General features: G+C 37.6%; 1 protein-coding gene across 3 annotated transcripts in view; it reads left to right on the top strand.

Annotated features, from left to right (window-relative positions):
• Nucleotides 1-16991, top strand: part of dock10 (dedicator of cytokinesis 10) — a 150763-nt gene that overhangs the window by 20101 nt on the left and 113671 nt on the right. The window lies entirely within an intron of this gene.

Here is a 16991-nt window from a genome sequence, read left to right as displayed (position 1 = left end):
TTAAAACTAAGTCCATTAAATGATCCATGATGGGAATCCCTAAAAGGTCCCATTCAATATATAAAGCGCCTGATGGAATCTTTTAAGATTCTATATGGAACATTTTATTCTAAAAGTGTAACAGAATAACCACTGGTGTACTTCATCAAATTAACTATGAACAGTTGTTTGTTTTCTAATGCAGTGACATTCAGACATTTTTTTGTGCTTTAAGTGTCTAAATACTAACTCACTGTACTTTTGAGGACTTACCATAGATTTTCATTAATTGTTCTAATATTTATAATTACTACACTGTAACCCTACTTACGGACATTATTTGGCATTTACAAGATTTTTTTTTTTTTTTCAGTGAAGACCATACCATAGCTCAATTTTGTCATTATTTACTCATTCTTAAAGCGGGCATTCACTGTGCGATTTCAGCAAGGTTACCAACTCACACTGTACGAGTAAATCTCATGTGATGTAAAGCCAAAGTTCAGGATTTATGTGCTCATACTATATGTGTGAAATATGCGCAGTAACCCCCTCCCCTCCTTCTCCTCCCCCTCCTCCTCCTTCTCCTCCTCCCAATACCGTTATCAGCATATGTTTTTGTCTCTAAATGAATATGTGCCGAAAGCTTGTCAAGTAAATTAATAAAAGACGTGCCATTGTAGATGTACACAAGAGGCTTGGAAGACTTGGGTAATATGGTTTATCCATTTTGCAACACAAACTGGAGGTAAGCAACAGTTTGCTAAATTGCAGTTACAGAACTTAAAGATCTCCTTTTCGTTTTCTTTCAAATTAAATGGTTTACCTTCTGTGTTCGCACAGGCGCAGTGAGGAACAAAACACTGAGATTAGGGCAAACGACTCTATCAACTATACGATACCCTCACAAGGGGCGACCAAAATTTCTGACATGCCAGAAATGCATCCGACCATCCGATTGCCGGTTGGGAGAGGATTATCGGCTCTCATTTCCCCCTGTACATTACAAGAACACTGCACGACCCGACTCAAAAAAAGAGTTGCATGAGTCCGAATTCGGCTCAAAAGCAGACAAAAAACAGCCTTACAGTATGTGTCGCCAAACTGCAATTATTTGTTCTACAGAACCCAGAATAAGATTTATTTACAGAAAGTTGTTGTTCAAAACTTTGGACCACACTGACTTTCCTGCAAAAGCTGATCATTTGGAAAAAACAAACTGATTACGTGCACACAAGAAAACTGTGTATAGTGAGAAAGCTACGTGAGAGCTAGGCCTACGTTTGCGTTTAAATGCACTGTGTAAGCGACATACTCTAGTCCCCCACCCCAATGCAGTTCATGCCCACAGCCAACAAACCACACACACAGTCATCTGTACACAGTCATTTGTGTATTCCAATCAAACACTGGTTCCTTTTAATTTTCAGGAATGACTCAAGTCTCTGTATGTACACACTTCAGCAATGAAATGACAAAAGCACTACTCTAGAATGAGGTCATAAATAAAAGATTGGTTCACACTGAAGAGAGCATTGTCTTTGTAAGCTATTACAAAGGAACATTTTGTTTCTCAGATGCATAGCCAATATGAATGTGCTTAGACCACCATAATACTGCCATTTTGCTACATCTACTTTAGGAAGACCAGAACCTCAACAATCTTTATCAGATCAGAGCCTCATGGTACAGGTTCTACAAAAAACCTTAAACCTTATATTAAAACAATAAGTAAAGAGGCCTTTAATAGTATATAGTATACTAGGATGTAGTGATTCAAGCATATGATGATGATGCGCTAATGCGCTTTGTGAAATGCACTTTCATGTAATTTCCATAACATTATTTATAACTAAATTATAAATGTTGTTCTCAATGAGCGCAGAGGCTTGGTGTGGCCAGTGAAAGAGCTTGAAAACATTTCCTGTCTCTTGACCAGCATTATTATTGAAATAAGACTTGATTTGATTCCAGACATCAGCAGTGGACAGGCAAACACAGAAGGAGTAGTGATGGATGGAAAAAGAGACAATGATGTTTAAAGGGGTTATGAATATGAACTGCTTTTTTATTTTATAATGTTCTATGAGCTCCACTTATAATGTTAGCAAGATTTTTACATCAAAAAATTATAATTTAGAAGTAATAGGCTATTTTCTATCCTATTTTTGACCCTCTCTTTGAGTGTGTGTTCACACTTGGCATGTTTGGTTCGATTAAAACGAACCCTGGTGCGATTGCTCTGTTAGTGCGGTTCATTTGAAGTGTGAACGCTGCAATCTGAACCCTGGTGCGCACCAAACAAACTCTGGAACAAACTCTGGTCCATGTTGCGTTCATATTTCATTCGAACCACACCAAAGACATATAAACAAACAAAAACAGGAAGATGAGACCCTAAAAAGGACAGAATGATCACGCATACTTGTATTTTCTTCTAGTCACCATAGTCACGATTTTGCCCATAGTTCGGTACAGGCAGAACGACGTCTCCTCGCAGCACGAATTCCTACCGCTGTTTTGACTCTTTTACACATAAGCTATTCACGAGTTCTCAGCTGGTCAAAATACCATAATATGCAGGCTACGCACATACAACAAGCACATTTAGTCCAGCACACAGCATTGTTTTGGATGTTCAGTAAGTTCCATCTCAAAATAGGTAATATGCTATAAAGGCAGACCAATCAGGTTGTGAACCTATGCCTTTAGGTTTATCTTTAGGTTCGGTGCTAAAAATGTTTTACATTTTTATTTATTTTTTGTGTCCGGACCAACCAAACCAAGCTAACCAATCTACAAGTGTGACACACCCTGAAAACACTCCATTTTGATTGGCGTGCCGCTAACTGTTGTGCATATTAAAATCATTTTCACCGTCCCCGTCAATGTGTAATTGTTTTGATAACTTCCGATGTTGAAAAAATGGCAACCAGTGAAATTCAGCCATACACGTTTGAGCCAGAGTCTGATCCTGAATTAGAAGACAACGAACCTGGGGGACTCAACATGGCGGCACGTTGATCGCACGCGTTTATTTGAGCTCTTACAGCAAGCGGTAATTTCATTCTTAAACAGCCTCATATCGTTCTGAAACTGAACAAATACATATATAGGTCACTGTAAACAACACTACAACAAAATGACATCGCGAACAACAAAGAAAAAACATGGAAATCAAGACGAATCCAATACCGAGTCTGCTAACCCTCATGCTAGCGTGACACTGACACCTGAGGTTAAAGAAGTTAGCGCAAATAAGTCTACTGACAAAAATCAAGAGAGCAACATTATGAGTGCAATTGCAAGCATTAGAGAAGACTTTTCAGTCCAATTTACAGGAATCCTCGCAGCCATACAGGAGGTTAAACAAGAAGTTAGGGAATTTTCTGACAGGCTGTCAACTGCGGAACAACGTATCAGCGACACAGAAGACCAGGTGTCCGTACTGCAAAATACCGTAGACACTCTTCAGCAACAGGTGAAACTTCTTGGAGTTAAACTGGAAGACCAGGAAAATCGAAGCCGTCGTAATAATGTGCGCCTCGTTGGTCTCCCTGAAGGTGCTGAGGGCTCAGATACGGTGGGTTTTCTTGAGAGATGGCTGCCCGAGGCACTGGGACCAGAGTCCTTTACCAACCCGATAATCATTGAAAGAGCTCACCGCTTACAGGACCGCCGAGAACGGAACGCTCCCAGAGTACTCATTATGCGCTTCTTGAGTTCTAAGAATAAAGACAAAGTGTTGCAAGTCGTGCGGGCCAAAGGCAAGGTGACATATGACGAACGCGAAGTAAAGTTTTTTCAGGATATCGCCAGAGAAACGCATTTGAATAGAAGGAAATTCTACGAAGTGAAGCAACAGCTTAAAGCCATGGACATCCGATATGGAATAATTTTTCCAGCAAAGCTGCGCGTCACTCACGCAGGACGAGACCGCACTTTTGAGAGTCCAGCTGAGGTGGAACATTTCATTCGTAAACTAAAGGATCCAAGCTCTTAATCCTTCAATCAAGTAGGCCGAATACAGAAGAAAGGAACTGTCATGTAACGATATATATAGAAATATATCTTTCTTTTTACGTTTGAGACTGATAATATATGGGAAATAGGATTGATTGACAGTTCAAAGGAATTGGCTGATGGAACTGAGTACGGTTGTGGTCAGTGACTTCTAATTTTTCATATTTTAATTTAGTAGTGTGGTTATTTCAGTTTTTATTATTGGCATTTCAGTTTTTATTATAGGCTGTTCAGTTTCTAATATGTTTAGTTGCTTGTTTGTTGGAGCATATGCAGATAATATGCTTGTGATCCGTGTTATGCTGCTCCTAGCGGTAGGATCGGTGATACAAAGTGTTGAATCTTCAGTTAATGGGTATGTACGGGTAAAGCACTGGCGAGTTCAGTGAGCCAGTGCTAAGAGAAGCATCCTATTTATATTGTACTATTTTTCAGTAACAGGGGCAATTGCATTTTACTGTAACAGACTAGGATACAAGCTTGTAATAATAAACAGCTCTCAATTCAGGCACTAACACTGTAATGGGCTCCAATTCAGAACTTAAAATAACATTGTGGAACGTGAGAGGTTTGGGGAAATTAAAGGTGCTGTATGTAACTTTTTTTATAAAATGAATCCTTTTTTTATTGCCCGTCTGTGAAGGGGTTGTAATCACACATTACATTGATCCACTTTTCGTGTTTTGCTATTACCTCTGAAGGCCAGTATTCCTATTTTTATGTGAAGTCTCCGGGTCGGATTTTCTGCGAAATCCACCGGATGTGACGTGCATGCGCGCTCCCGAGCCTACAGTCTATTGCAACTGCACTGCAGCTAACGACATGGAGTCTGATAACACCAAAAAACGACCTGCCTCCAGCACAACACAGACTCCAACACAAACTCCAAAAAAAAAAAAATATATATATATATATATATATATATATATATCTGCTGAAGCTCGTCAGGCCAAACGTCAATCGGATCGACTCAGGACGAAAACACGGATCAACATCGGCAGAGCGTTTGAATTGTGGAGAGACCTCCGTTTTGAAATAGCAAGGTAAAATATAACATACATAAGACATGAAATGAATACAAAAGACTGTTCCATGATAACAAAAAGCAGGTGCTTTAGGATGTAACTTTTATTTTATGTACTAGATCTACTGTCTAACGTCACTCATCCCACTACTATCATATTGTTTATAATACACATTTCCAGACATGTTCAGTACAGTAATATTACTTACTGTCTTATTGTTACACTGAAATTGTCCAGTCTAGTTGACTAACCGTTTTCGTTTTCATTCATTGACCTTATATTGACATTGCTGATTGTGAAAGATACACAAATAGTTAGTAAAATAATGCTAGATAACACCACATGTCGGCAAAATACAGTCAATGTAACGTTATCATGGTACGAGCATGGAGCATTAGTTCTACGTCAAGCTGATAAAAGTAGCCTATTATGGTAATGTTGCAGTGGGAGTTTACATGAGTTTCCAGCATGTTGTGTGATGCTTTCTCCGTTGTGTTGAAAAGTGTGGCCGCCGGTAGTGAGTTCGCGCTCTTGAGTTTGAGCACGCGCACGAGCACTGTTGTTGCAATCTGAAACATCACCGCTAGAGGCCGCTGGATCCTACATACAGCACCTTTAACTAAAGTAAAACAAGTAATGACCAGAATTAAACAAATTAATCCCTCAATTGTATTTTTACAAGAATGTCATATATCTTCAAATGACACAACACCAATACAAAGGCGTTGGAAAGGCCAAATTTATTCAGCTTTATTCTCTCCTAATTCTAGGGGGGGTATGACTTTAATACACAAGTCAATTCCATTTCAAATATCCAAGGTTTTACAGGACACAGCAGGATGTTACTTAATAATTCAAGGCTCTATTCTTAATGAAAACATTATTTTGGCAAATGTGTATGGTCCTAATATAGATTGTCCAAGTTTTTTTGAAAAATTATTTCTTTTACTGTCTTCTTTGTCAGGAAAATTGATAATTGCTGGAGACTTTAATTGCACGTTATCTCCTAGTCTTGACCGCTCAACAGGATCCGATACAACACACATACAATCTAGAAAAAAGATATGAAACTATATAAGAGAACTTAATCTGTGTGACCCATGGAGAAGGTTATACCCTAGTAAAAGAACATATTCATGTTGCTCTACAGTGACGAAGGGTCATTCTCGTATTGATTATTTCTTGATTTCTAATGACCTCTTTCCAAGAGTAACAATTTGTCAGTATGATTCTATTGTCATTTCGGATCATGGACCAGTGTCTTTAGTTTACAAATCAATAAGTGATATGAAAGAAACTCGTCGCTGGCGCCTCCAACCAAAATGGATGCATGATCGTGATTTTATCAAATTTATTGGAGAACAGATAGATAATTTTTTCAAAGAGAATACAAATGAAACGTCAGCTACTATAAGGTGGGAAGCATTCAAGGCATATATCCGAGGCCAGATAATTAGTTTTACAAGCTCAAAAATGAATAAAATAAAATTGGAATTAGATTTATTGGAAAAAGAAATTAAGGTTGCAGAGGGAAAGGCTTATTTAGACACTTCAAATACAATACATCATGAACTTCTTAAACTTAGGGCTCAATATAATACTCTCTCCACAACAAAAGCTGAAAGCAGCTTAATAAGATTGAAACAATCTTTCTACGAACATGGAGAAAAAGCAGGAAAACTGTTTGCATGGCAGATAAAAAAATTGGACACAGAAAAAGCTATTAATAGTATTCAAATGGTGAATGGGGAAATAACATCTAATCCTTTAGAGATAAATAATGCTTTCGTTTCGTTTTATAAAGATTTATACAAATCTGAATCGGCACATTATACTGAAGACCAAGCTCGATTTCTCAATGATCTTCAGTTTCCACTTTTATCAGAAGAAGATAAAAATTATTTAGACCGTATATTTGAAGAAAGTGAAGTCATGGAATCTATATCAAAGCTGAAGAATGGTAAATCAGCTGGCCCTGACGGTCTGCCAATTGACATATATAAGCTTTTTAAAAATAAATTGGTTGGCCCTCTGAAGGAAATGTATACCGAATCATTTCAAAATGGTTATTTGCCGCCAACTTTAAGAAACGCCTTAATTACTTTAATTTTGAAACCTGACAAATCTCCTACCAAATGTGAGTCATACAGACCAATCTCTTTACTCAATACAGATGTAAAGATCATTGCCAAAATTTTGGCATCAAGATTAGAAAAATGTATTCCATCTGTAATAGGTCTAGACCAAAATGGATTTATTAAGAATGGTCAGGCTACTCATAATATTAGGCGCGTCTTAAACATTCTGTATGAAAAAAGGGAAGTCCCTGACACATGTATTCTATCACTTGACGCGGAAAAAGCGTTTGATAGGGTAGAGTGGCTGTATATGAATGAAGTATTGGCTCGTTTTGGTTTTGGAGATTCATTTTTACGATGGGTCAATATTGTATACTTTAAACCAATAGCAGAAGTTAGGACTAATAATACAATATCAAGACCTTTTAATATATATAGGGGCACACGTCAAGGATGCCCACTGTCGCCAATGCTCTTTATTCTAGCATTAGAGCCCTTAGCAATTGCAGTCAGAAGTAACTCTATCATTAAGGGCATTCAAATTAAAGATCGCGATCATCGAATAGCGCTATATGCAGATGACACTATTCTTTTTCTAACAAGGCTTGAGAGATCTGTTCCAGCACTGCTCCAACTGATTGATAGATTTGGAAAGTTCTCTGGCTATAAAATTAATAAGACCAAATCATCAATACTGTTTTTAAATACCCAAGAAAGACATCAACCACCGGTTGGGCATCCATTTATAAATGCAATTAATGGCTTCAAATATTTAGGCATAGTTATTACTCCCACAATTGACAAGTTAGTTCCTGCTAATTACAACCCAGTTATAACCAAAGTCTGTGAAACTGTAGACAGATGGTCCTCCCTACCAATCTCATTAATTGGTCGTATAAACATTATAAAAATGAACATTCTTCCCAAATTTTTATATTTATTTCGCTCTATTCAACTCTCCCCTCCATTAGGCTTTTTCTCTAATATGAAAAAAAAATTAACCAAATTCATCTGGAATAATAGACGTGCAAGGCTTCGCCTAACATTGTTATATCTCCCTTATGATAGAGGAGGTTTACGTTTACCCAATTTGCAGTGGTACTATTGGTCTGCCCAGTTGGCTTGTGCCACCTATTGGTTCTCCTTGCAGCCGAAATTACCCTGGGTAGAAATAGAATCTATAGTTGCAAAAGATGTAGGGATGGATATGTATTTGTACTCTGACTTGTATAAAAAGCTAAAAAAGGCTACAAAAAATCCCTTTGTTAAAAATACTTTGATAGTATGGAATGATGTTCAGCACGCATTGGGTGAAGTCCCAACTCTTTCATACTTTTCTCCTATTTGGGGAAATAGGGACTTCAGACCAGGGGAAAATGACTCTGGTTTTAAACAGTGGGCACTAAAGGGTATTCGTAAGGTTGGGGATTTGTTTGAGGGAGATACATTGATGCCCTTTAAAGATCTTAATGAAAAATTTGGAATCCCAATGAAACACTTTTTTAAATACTTGCAAATTCGCAGTTATATCAATAACAAGCAAAACCATTCACTATCTAGACCTCTACCAACAGAACTAGAAAAGGCTATGTTTTACGAGGAACCTAGTACAAACCAAATTTCACTGTTTTATTGCAAATTTGTAAACAGTTCTAAGGAATCATCTGATTCCAAGAGAATTGCTTGGGGTATAGATTTGCAAAATGACCTTCCAGATTCAGAATGGAGCCAGATATGTGTTAAAGCCCAGAATGTGTCAATTAATACTAGATTTAAGCTGATCCAATACAACTGGGTAATGCGTACATATGTCACCCCTGAAAAGTTAAATAAATTTAACCCGGAAATCCCAGATATCTGTTTTAAATGCCAAAAACATAAGGGAACATTCTTCCATTGTATCTGGGAATGTGAGGTGATCAAGACATTCTGGCAAAAGGTGACAACACTAATTTCTTTAATTATCTCAAAACCAATTCCAATGACCCCTGAAATTTGTGCTTTGGGTTTAATTCCTGTAAGTCTACCATTATCAGGTTATCACACTAAAATGATTGACATTTGTCTAGTTCATGCAAGACGTTTAGTAGCATTCTACTGTAAGAACATAGAAGGTCCATCCATTGATCATTGGTTAAAAGATCTGTCACATTGTATTGCATTGGAAAGAATAACCTACAGCATAAAGGGCAAACTAAAAGATTACCATAAAATATGGGATCTTTTTATACATTTTCTGGAAAATAACCAAATGTCGATACAGGCAATATTAGATACCTCTCAATCCACTGATTGATATGTGTAAATATGATGTGCTTATGTATTTGAAAATATGTGGACACATTTGTCTTAGCCTTTGTATAATAACTTCTATACCTGTGTAACTGATTTTTTGGATGCTGAGGGTGGGTGTGGGTGGGGGTGGGGAGATAGTTAAAAATAAAAAAATGTTTTGTTTTTTGGAAATGTTTTTGTTATGCTACATGTTTTTCAATAAAAATATGTTTAAAAAAAAAAAAAGAAGACAACGAACCTACACCTCAAATACCAAGGATACTCCAGTCTGCGACAGCATAGTAATTAATAGTGGTCATCTACAATTTCTTTTTTGATGGCTAATGCCGATATCTTGGAGCAGTCCTGGAGGAGCTCTAACACTGCACATTTTAGATGTCTCTCTTATCTGACACATTCATTTGAGATCTTGGAGTCTTTGCTAATGAGCTGATCAGTTGAATCAAGTGTGTTTGATTAGATATGCAGTGCTGGGGGAACTCCAGGATCAGGATTGGGAACCACTGTTTTATGCCCGTACACATTGTATACAATGCCCGTACACATTATGTTAATGCCAGTTATTATTATTTTATTTTATTCCATGCTATCTACTTTCTGCTGTAAATGCTGAAATTTCTCACTTGTGAGACAAATAAAGGTTAATCTAAATCTAAATTGTGCGATTTTGGGCTGTCCAAGATGAAAGATGATTAATCGTGGCGATTTCTGTGGTCATGGCTCCTACGTCGTGCAGAGAGAGAGGTTCAAAGATGGCCGTTGTCACGGTCTTGTGCCCAAAAATAGCCTGCGATCATTTTCTGACAGTGTCAGAAATTTAGCATGATCATCTCACAGTGTGTTTGCTGTTCTACTGACTAGCCAATAAAAATGCAACATGAAATGGCGTATTGATCAACACGACCTGCAATATAAAGTAGACACTGTAAAACGTAAAACGATCTGCTGAAGGGAAGAAAGGTGATTTATGTGACTTAGGTTAGGTGAACGCAGCATGGTTGTTGGTGCCAGACGACCTGGTCTGAGCAATTCAGAAACTGCTGATCTACTGTCTCTTTCACACACAACCTCTAGTGTTTACAGAGAATGGTCCGAAAAAGATAAATATCCAGTGAGCGGCAGTTGTTTGGGAGAAAATGTGGTGAAAATGATTACATTACATTAGTGTTTAAGCAAAAACACTAATTAAAAAGTGGAAGTGAAGCTGAATTTCACTTGCTGAAGTCAGCCTGAAGCTCTGTAGCTCCCAGCTCTGTTCCATGGATCAAGGCTTGCATTTCACATCCTGCCCATGCCATGATCATGTGCAAAGTACTTTAGACCTACAGGTTATGTTTTTATGCAGAACTGGGCTTTCTTTGCTAGTGAAAGTACTTCCTCATTATCACTGTCAACTCTCTTCCTTTCTGGCTCTTCCTGGCTTCTAGGTCAGTTGGATCCTCTCTTAATGACAATACCAGACTACATTTATTTTGTAAAACTTTGTCTCTGTGTGCATTTTTATCCATCTTTGTGATTTTAATGTTATTGTTTCCTTTGGAAACAATTTTTTTAATTTTTTGTCATTTGACAACAGCGTTAGATAAAAATGTCTGCAAAATCAATATATGGAATTCTCTCTGTGTGTGTGTGTGTGTGTGTGTGTGTGTGTGTGTGTGTGTGTGTGTGTGTGTGTGTGTGTGTGTGTGTGTGTGTGTTTTCACTTGTTTTATAAGACTACAGTAGACACTTAATGATGTTTTATAAACAAAGTTCGGGAGGAGCACGTTCAAATAATCAATCCAATCTACTCGTCATCAAACAATTATGTCTACCCTAATCAGCACGACAAGAAGTATATATATATATCCACTCTGTCAACTCACCTAATATTCCTTGACAGTTTTCCAGCATCCCTCCACCACCCCGACTCCTCACTCTTGGCTCAATCTTTTACAGCCAGGAATACGGTGGGAGTACTCTGGGTTCGGGCCGAATACCGAGCCCGGAGCCCTCTCCTCGGACAGCACGCCAAATACGCATTTATTCTATCTGACTTATTTGTAAGTGTGAACTAGTGAAATACAAGTTAAAAAAGGCAGATGTGAATGCTTGACCAACAATGCATCACAAGTGTGAAATCCTGTTGTACATGCTTAACAAGTGTTCTTGCATTACGATGAGGAATCCCTACTCAAGAAGTGGGACAACCTTCAAATGTCTGTGCCAAAGCTAGAAGCATGTGTTAAAGTTTATCTAACTAAATCTAAATTTCAAACACAGCAGATATGCTCAACACACATGAGAAAACCAATGACCCCCCCCCCCCCAGTTCAATTCAATTCACATTTATTTGTATAGTCAGTCTGATGTCCCCTCTCTCACTGTGGTTCTTGTTACAGTCTGTAGGAATGTTTCAGTTCTCTCTGGACCATGTCAGGTTCCTTTTTGGTTTTACCAAGTTGGACTTTGGACTACAGCTCTGGCCATGTGCAGATACTTGAGTGTAATATTCTATTGTAAAGGTTCCTAAATTTGTTTTGCAATCTCCTGTAATATGTTTATATGGCCCAGTCTGTTGTAATTGGTCTACCGCTTACATCGCATTACGCGTATCGGAAGCAAAACGGCTATTACCATTTCTGAATTTCAGCTCTAGATCTCCCTCAGTGATATACATAGTGATTCGAACAGTAACAATGGCATTGATTTTACCGGATGAATTCCAGCCTATTGAAGTGCATGTAAAGTGTATTTGCTTTAGCAGCGTAGAAATCACATCAGTGTCTACTTGGCATGTCGACAACACAAACCAAACTCTTCCAGTCTCAGCTATACCTAAAAATGTTCAAGGGTCAAAGTAGATGTTGTCAGCGGGCAGCCAATGATGACCATAGGCTGGCTTCATACAAATTTGGCACATTGTTAAGGTTCGTAACAGGAATTGGGACTAGAATTACTGACGACTTATTTCAGCAGTTCAGAACCGATTATTTATTTTAGGAGACCATAACTTTATTTATCGTGCACTTTGATCTTTTCAAAGCTTTGCAGACCTTTTACATTCACAAACAGCCTTAATACACACTGCATGAAAGGTAATTTTCAAAAAAGCATCATAGGGGCACTTGAACTGTTTTGTGTATTAAATATACTACTAAGTGACTGGTGGCCAATATGCTTTATTTATCATTGTTGGATTTCTATGTTCTCATGTTTTTATTTGTTTATCACTATTCTAAATTAACACTATTCTAAATGACCAAAAACGATATACGTTATAATTGTTATATATAAACCACAGAAACTTGATCTCTTTGAACATGAAAAAGAACAGCCTATTTAAGAAACTAAGGGTCAGATTTACTAAACAGGGCAAATTAGCGTGAGAGCACAATTCCAAAAAAGAGCTGATGTGAGTGGAAAATGTCCATAATGACCAACACAATTTACCAAAAGCAGCGCAAAGTAGTGTCTGGTTTAAGACGTGCTTTTTTGGGAGGTGAATAATGGCGCAAATACCAGTAAATTGGCAGGCGTAAACCTTAGTAAATCACCTTGCGTGATTCATTTAAATACTCTCGTCCCATACATTTTGCGCCTGAAAGGGAAAATCCTACAATTATATCTGCAATACAGGTCACCTTTGAGAAATTGTAATTGTTGCATGTTTACCTCGTCAGATGAACTGTAAAATGAAAGAGTGCATCAAAGAGTGAGGCCTATGTATGAGGACCTTTCTTATTCTCAGCTTGCACTGGTGGCAGATGGAGGTGGACTGCAGTGGCTGCATACTAGCTTCCCACTCAAGAATGCCCCTAGAGAATGCAGGAATTCATTCAAACAGCAGCGCAGGAGTGAAAGACTATTAATACACTGTACTGATGGACTTCATGCTATTGACAAAAAGTCAAAACATTCATCAAAGTGTGTTCTACAGAAGAAAGTTACACAGTTTTGCAATGGCAGGTTTATTATCTTTTGTCCTAAAAGAGCACTATCCATACAAATTAAAGAGTTCTGTCCCATTAACAGCACATATCCGAGTGAGTTGCTGCATGCATGTAAAGGTTGTAGAGCTGTGTGCAATAATGTGTAAAAATTTGTTTAACAAAAGTTCATGTAATTAATGTTACTTTGAAATGCTTAATAGATGTATTTCCGCTCCAAATTATCCTTGTTCATTTAAAATGTTAAAGGAGTAGTTCGCTTCAGAATAAAAATTTCCTGATCATTTACTCACCCCCGCGTCATTCCAAGATGTTCACGTCTTGCTTTCTTCAGTCGAAAAGAAATTAAGGTTTTTGAGGAAAACTTTCCAGGATTTTTCTCCATAGAGTGGACTTCAATGGGGTCCAATGGTTTAAAGGTCCAAACTGCAGTTTCAGTGCAGCTTCAAAGGCTCTACACGATCCCAGCTGAGGAATAAGGGTCTTATCTAGCAAAACCATCAGTCATTTTCTAAAAATAAAATAAAAATGTATATACTTTTTAACCACAAATGCTCGTCTTGCATTAGCTCTGCGGTGCGCCATGCAATCACGTAATCATGTTGAAAGATTTGAAGCTGTACTGTAACTGTCATTCAATATGAAAATAAATTTTGATTTAGTTAACTAAAAATGTGTTCCTAATCAATGGTCTTAATAATTGTAGTGGTCTCATCTCGTGTGATTACTTTCCCAAGTGCAGCTGCATAGTAAACATTCCTGAAGTAAATTAAGTAAAATAAAAATAAAACTTTTTTTCAATACAGTTACGTTCACACAGTTCAGTTATTTACAGGAGTGTCAACTGCACTCTATAACTGAACTCACTCCTGTACATTTTCAGGGAAAAACCCAAGCTGTGTGAACAGAACCGGACTGGACAGCCAGTTGTCTGTCACTTCATATAGTGCGAGAGATCCGCTCTGTGCTGCACAAACACGTGTCTAACGGGTTTCCGTGTGCAGTTTCGCTTTCGGTAACTTACAGTGATGGAGAAATGAACTGTGTCATCTGAAGGTTCGGGATCCCGTCACTGTTCTCCACCGGACCTGCTCCCATCTGTTTTGTGTTCTACGCAAACTCAAATGCTCCACTCTCCACCCAGATATAAATGCTACTGTCAGTTAATAAAGGTTTGATGCATGAACTTGAATGCATGAAATGACAGGTAAAGCTGCATTTCACATGCATTACACATTACAGTGGTAGGAGCCATGTGCCTTTTATGATCATTCCCAATGAGATTTGTATATAGAGGAAAAGAGAAGCGCAAGCCACTGAGAGTTTCAGCAACAAACAAGAGGGTCTCTTTGAAATGAAAAGAAGGTGGAGATTGGTCTGTAAACTGATGTAGGATTAAGAGAAGGGAGAGAACAGAGGAATAGTTTTGGGTGAAAGAACTGGTTGCTGATAGTTGCCACCTTATTGGTAAAATAGGTGGCAAAGCCCTGAGCAGTTAGAGATGTAGTGGTAGGTGGAGGCTTAGGACATAGTAGAGAGGAGAATGTTGTGGGTGTTTGAGATGTTGCTCATTTTGTTCTGGTAGTATGAGACCTTGGCAGCAGAAACATGAGAGAAAAATGATGACAGGAGAGAGTGATACTTGCTCAGTCAGGTCAGCTTGGTTTTTTACTTACATTTACTCTTGAGCGCTGACACTGTCTATATCGGACGTGAGCGTCAAAGCACAATGTGAACAAAGACAATAAAACTCATAATCAGTAGTTAAGTTTACATGGACACCTTTTGTATCAAACGAAATGAAATTTTGATTTCTACGTCATTGTGCATGTGTAGAACTTTCCAGTTTCGGTTTTCAATCCGATCAAGTGTTTACATTTCCCATCAAACGGATTAGATTTAAATCCCCCCTCAAAGAAGGACAGAGGAATGCAATGTTGTACCATGGTGCTGGAGCCTTCTTTTTAGGTGTTACTGTTTGATGAGTAGCAAAGTTTTGCATATTTTCCATCTTGGTAAGTGGCTTCCCATAAAACAGGCTACATGAATTAAAGGATTATTGTCAGTTCTTCTTAAACAATGGCACCAGTTGTATGTAGTACAATCTTGGAAAATTACACTATTTATATATATATATATATATATATATATATATATATATATATATATATATATATATATAACCACATTTTCATGGTGATGCAACAACATCTATAAAATAATAGCTTTTAAATGACTATGGAGCAGAGATGTTCACAAGTCTTTCATCTGGAGTCTTGAGTCAAGTCTGAAGTCTTTTTCACTGGAGTCTGAGTCAAGTCTAGAGTCTTTTGTCATGAGTCTGAGTCGAGTCTTGAATCATTTCATGCCATACAAAAAAAAAAAAAAAAAAAATATATATATATATATATATATATATATATATATATATATATATATATATATATATATATATATATATATATATGATCTTTCTATTATCTGTTTTGTTTGTAGTAAAGGTCCTAAGATTTAAGGGATACTGCAAATCCAGCTTGTTACTTTATAATACATTACAATGTATTAAACAATCGTCCTGGCAACAAGACAAGTAGATATTTTAATCGCCAAGTGGACGCAAAATGGCGCCAGTCGCGGTTTGTTATACAGTAGTTTGTTATACAGCGACGTTGTTATTGACGACAGTCATTATCTGAAAATATCAAACCTCGGAATGAAAGTCAATAGAATAGAATAGATAGAATAGAAAACTGTACGCATGCTGATAGTGACGTGTTAAGATATGCGCTCCGCAGTACTTGAGCGAGCTCTTAAGTAAGAAATGGATTAACATCCTTCTATCTCCTCTCTCTATAGACATACTTTAAGAGAGAGAAAAGCTGCATATACTTCGAAAAGATAGATACAAATAAAACAAAGTGCTATGTTTAAAGGCTAGATTTTAGTTGTTGATGTTTTAACAGGCTTGCAATCCAAAGGAGCCATGCAGCTGCACCACAGTATAATATGTAATGTGACTAACCTTTGTGGATGCGAAGTCTCATCAAATTTGATGTTGTCGTTCCGGTGTCTTTAATTGTTTTCCCACATTCTTTACATCTAGCTGATTTGACATGTTAATAAACCCAAATGAAAGAACATATGGCACGGTTTCTCCCGTCATGTTTCATGGGACTTTCATTATGACATTTCAGAGTTTACACGCAATACAAGGGTCTGAACTTCCACGACACATAGGGGAATACTGTATATGTGATGCAGAAATTATAAAACCATTCAAATAAAACACAAATTATTTTTTATTATATCAGTAGGCCTAGTTAAAGTCGACATGACATCAAAATTGACTCTATTTACTCTGTTAGTGCATATTACTAGTCTTGTGGTGAACAATTAATCCGTGCAAGTTAATACACAGAAAAAAAAAATGTTTCCCGTGGTAATCTTAAATCAAAATCTGAAAAGTTACTTCCGGTCTGGAATGGCGTTCCTTTTCTGATGACTTCAGTTTGACGGCTTGGGTTGAAAACGCTTAACCACTCCCCTCAAACCGTTAGTCTGCATGAGCAGAGATGGAGAGAAGGAGCGCTAAAGTAAAACCCTGCCCTCTCTTCAATATTCCATTTCACTTGGAAATACGTCACAACACTGGAGAAAAGTCT

The sequence above is a fragment of the Scardinius erythrophthalmus genome (assembly GCF_964197995.2).
Source record: "Scardinius erythrophthalmus genome assembly, chromosome: 7".
NCBI lineage: Eukaryota > Metazoa > Chordata > Actinopteri > Cypriniformes > Leuciscidae > Scardinius > Scardinius erythrophthalmus.
This window is presented reverse-complemented; position numbering and strand designations above follow the sequence as displayed.